The following is a 5,142-nucleotide window of genomic DNA, read 5'->3' on the forward strand; positions in this document are numbered from 1 at the left end:
AGAGATGGGTTGAATTCATAGGTCTAGAAAAACAGAAAGGAGAGGAAGGCTGAAGCCATATGTGGATAATAAGGACATGAATCTATGGGGTTGTGATCTGTTGAAACAATGGAATATCCAGATTAATATTCCTCCAGTCTCAGAAACAAACCATAAGCCAACTCATGTTTCTGTGAAAGATATTATAAGGCACTATAAAAAAACAATCACTGACCATCCAGGGTATACAAACACACAGAACAACAACTATCAAAGTCTCAGAGGCAACACTGGCCTTGTCTTTAAAATGGTTAACTAAGAAACCTATCTGGGTTGGTAAATGGCCTATGGCAGCAGAAAAGCTACAGACTTTAAAAGAGCTGTTTCAGGACCAGCTAAAAACTGGACATATTGAAGAATCAACCAGTCCTTGGAATTCTCCCATATTTGTTGATAAAAAAAAAAATCTGGAAAGTGGAGAATGCTGACAGATTTAAGAGTCACACATAAAGTAATTCAGCCAATGGTCTCTTTATAGACTGGGATGCCTTTGTCTTCTCTTTTACCTAAAGAATTGCCTATTATAGTTATCGATTTAAAAGACTGTTTATTTACCTTTACCAAAAAATTACAGGGGAAAATTTGTTTTCACGGTGCCAACTTATAATAATTCTCAGTCAGTCAAAATATATAAATAAAAGGTCCTCCCAAAGGGAATGTTAAATAGCCCCACTCTGAGCCAATACTTCGTAAGTCAGTCATTGGAAAAAATAAATAAGAAATTTTTTCAATATATAATTTACCACTATATGGCTGGTATCTTAGTGGCTGTTTCTAAGTTAGACTGGTGTAGGAGGTCCTTCTGTTTATGTGTTGATTTCATTGGTTAATGAATAAAGAAACTGTCTTGGCATTCTGATAGGGTAGAACTTAGGTAGGCAGGGAAGACATGAAGGAGTGGGAGCGGCGGGGATGCTTCCCACCACCCGGCAAGCTTTACCCGAAATAATTACACGGAAACTGTATTCTTTTAAACACTGCTTGGCCCATTAGTTTTAACCTGTTATTGGCTAGCTCTTACATATTGATCTAACCCATTTCGAATATTCTGTGTAGCACCATGAGCTGGCTTACCAGGAAAGATCTTAACCTGCATCTGTCTGGAGTGGGAGAATCATGGCGACTGCTTGACTGGGCTTCTTTCTCCCAGCATTCTGTTCTGTCTACTCTGCCTACCTAATTTTCTGTCCTATTAAAGGGCCAAGGCAGTTTCTTTATTTAACCAATGAAATCAACACAAAACAGAAAACTCCCACACCAAAGACAGAACTGAATGCTGGGAGGAAGAAAGGTGGAGTCGGGAAGATGCACCATGGATCTGCCACCACAGATAGATGTGCTGAATTTCACTCATTAAGCCACTGTCACGTGGCAATATACAGATTAATAGAAATGGGTTAATTTAGATGTAAGAATTAGCCAATAAGAAACTAGAGCTAATGGGGCAAGCAGTGATTTAGTTCATACAATTTCTGTGTGGTTATTTCAAGGCTAAGCTAGCTGGGTGTCCGGGACAAATAAGCGGGGTCCTCCTTGCAAGAGCAGACACTTTAGAAAAGATGTTTGAAGAAGTGAAAATAGTTCTGCCTTGCTGGGGATTACAAACTACCACTTAAAAAAAATTCAAAGAAGAGACTCTATTCATTATTTAGGATATAAAATATTTCTCCAAAAACTAGACCACAGAAGGCAGAGATCAGAAGAGATAGATTGCAGACTCAATTATTTTCAAAAATCCAGTTGCTGGATTAAGACTCTCTGATGACTATTGGGATAGGCATCAATAAGTATACCAGAATACTGTAAGGCATCATTACATCGACATTTTATGCACCAGTTGTGTTTGGTTCTGTCATAGGTCTCTGGGTCATCCAGTCTCTGCTTCCTGGCATTCCAGGGAGTGTCAGGGGTGGGCTCACTCTTTTGGCATGAGTCTCTGGCTGAACCAGTCATTGGATGGACACTTCTACAATCTTTGTATCACCCTTCCCCAGCACATCCCATAGGCAGGACAGACTGAAGATTTAATATGCAGCTGAGTTGGTGTCCCAGTCCTTCCATTGGCACATTATGTGACAGCTGTGTAGCTTGGTTTTCTTGTGGGACTCCTAACAGAGGGAACAGAGACTGTTTCTGACACGGTTGTCTCCCAAAGTACACTTTACTTTATCCCCCTTTGACTACATTTAAAGAAGTTATATTTTTGTTTGTTTTAAGAAAGCGTCTAGTTATATTGACTAACTCACAATTTCCCTGCCTGGACCTCTCAAGTTTTGAGATTAGAGGTAGATGCCACTGTTCCTGAAAGAAGATGATTACTGATGACCAAAAGGATCATTTTATTTATTCTATTTTTTTATTTTATTATTATTATTACGAATTTTCACCTCCTCCCCTCCTCCCATTTCCCTCCCCCTCCCCCTTCCTCTCCAGTCCAAAGAGCAGTCAGGGTTCCCTGCCCTGTGGTAAGTCCAAGGACCACCCCCCTCCATCCAGGTCTAGGAAGGTGAGCATCCAAACAGACTAGGTTCCCACAAAGCCAGTACATGGAATAGAATCAAAACCCAGTGCCATTGTCCTTGGCTTCTCAGTCAGCCCTCATTGTCAGCCATGTACAGAGAGTCTGTTTTAAAAGGTATCTGTGCAACGTATGCTTTAGCATATGATTCTAGGCTTCATACAGCTCCCCTCACTTTCTGCTTTTCTTCTTTTACTGCTTTGTGTTTTATGTATGTGGATGTGCTGGTGAGGGTGTGTGGGTGGGTCCAAAGGCACGGGCTTGTGTGCGAATAGACATAGGCATAAGCTTGATGCTTGTGTCTCGGAGTTTCGAGGACCATCGAAGGTACCAGTCCTCATAGTCTACCTATTTGGGGTAATAGCCATTTGTTCTTTTTACACTGAGGGATTCTCCTGTCTCTGCCTATCAATTCCGTAATGGAGAAGTGGTGGCAAACGTGCTACTTCTTGCCAGCTTTTTATGAGTTCTGGAGATTCACACTCAGGCCCTCACTCTTCCATAGCAAGTACTTTCTTGGCCCCACCATGTCACCACTCAATATCCTCTGCAGAGAGAGCAATGTGCCAGATGTTTTTGTTCCCTGATTTCTTTCAGTCAAAAGTACCATGCCTTGAATCTCTGGCTTATGAGTTATGGGAAGACAATGCAGACAGATTATCAAAAGTGTGCTGTGGCTCCTTCTGTCAGCTACCAAGCTAGATGTGATAGTTAAGAGCTGAAATAACTCTCTTTTCTCAGTATTTACTGTTTGTGCTGTGCATGTGTGGGTAGGGGGTCTGTCACACATATGCTCATGCCCATGGGGGCTAGAAGATGGTTTTCAGATCTCCTGGAGCTAGAATTACAGGCAGTTTTGAGCTTTATGGCTGCCAGGAACTTAATTCAGGCCTTCTCCAAGAATTGCAAGTGCTTTTAACCACTGGACCATCTCTCCATTCTGAAGCAATCATCTTTTGACAATGTGGCAGAAATATCAAAAGACAGTATTTCTTCTGATCACCAGAAATATTGGATATAAGAAATTCGATGATGTCAGGGATCTATTCAGCTATTTTTCTCAAAGTACCATATCAGTCATGCCATACATATTTAAAATAAATATTTCAATATTGAAGCTTCGATCATTCAAGATTTATACAAATAAGCCAACAGCCTATGATAATGATGAGAATTGGTTTCATAGGCCTTTTTATTTTCTATACATTTTGTTATGTTATGATAAAATAATAAAAGAGAAATTTGAAGCACAACATGCTACCTTAGATAGTAATTTCGGCAGGTAGGTTTATAATTTTAAGTACTATGTATATAATTGTACTAATAAATAATCTCACTACATTGAAATTAACTTTTTTGAAAAAATCTTTTAAAATCTGTAAAGAAAGATTAAAAAAACATAAAGTATTAGAGGGGCTATAAAATATGTTTCCTATTTACAAATATTTCAAAATTGGGGATAGAATTTTGTTTTTTCTCCTGTATAAAGGATTGTATAAAAAATTCTGTATAAAAGATTTTTCTCCTGTATTTGTATTTTCTCCTGTATAAATGACATCCCAAGATACCATTTTTAATAAATTTCACATTGTTTAAATTTTATTGTACTTTATGGTCAGTGGTTCACCGTATTTGTCTGTGATAACAGCATAAATGTGTGGTGTATGCATACATTCTGAATCCCATACAGGCATTTTCTCAAGTCCAAAAATATGATTGATAGATTTTCAGATTCTCATACATTTCCTCTGAAACTTCTTTTTTTTTTTTCGTTCCTTCTGTGTTTAAAATATACAGCAAGTTTGCTCATTGAGTTTTACTTTTAGCTTCACACTTAGAAGAAACAAAATTCTTTGCTCTTCCTCTCTCTGCAGCACACTTGGGGGTGGGGCATGGATTCAAAGAGGTCTCAGTTAATCAAACCCATTCTCTTAGAAACAATCACAAATTTAACCAGATGGAAATGAGCTGTGAGGGAAAATTGATAAGAAGGAGTAAGCACCGAAAACAAGTTCCCAATCATTCTCATTATGTAGCATCAAATCCCTCCAACCCCGTCCTCTAATGAACAGAACAAAACCAGGCCTTCGTCATAGGGAGTCAGCTACGATTCTCCTTAGGTGTCTTTTCTTACAAATAAACAAAGGCGGCAGCTCCTTTCCTCTTGGCTCTCCCCTTGTGCCCACTGTCTCTAATAAGGCACATCTGACATGCTAAGAATCGAGCACACGCCGTTGTCTGATCTCAGCTGTCGGATAACGGCTTAAGACGAACGAACCACGAGTGGAATCACACACCCCGGGTCCCCTTTGTTGACAGTCGAGCCAGGGTGCATTTCCAATTTGCAGTTTGGTGCTGTGGATTTGGAAGTGCCACGTTTGTTTGAGATCTGCTTGATGCTGTGCCATTAATCTACCAAACACAGGGGTCAACTGGCCTGACAATGTGTGAATGGGGTATCAAAGATAAGAGCTTTGCAGAAGTTTATATAAAAAATATGAAAGAGTTTGTTTTGCACGTTTCTGGAATCTGCCGACAGGAAATTGTAAAGTGCCACTACAGAAAGCGAAAGAATGATGTGTACA

This window comes from Microtus ochrogaster, chromosome 2, assembly GCF_000317375.1.
Source record: "Microtus ochrogaster isolate Prairie Vole_2 chromosome 2, MicOch1.0, whole genome shotgun sequence".
NCBI lineage: Eukaryota > Metazoa > Chordata > Mammalia > Rodentia > Cricetidae > Microtus > Microtus ochrogaster.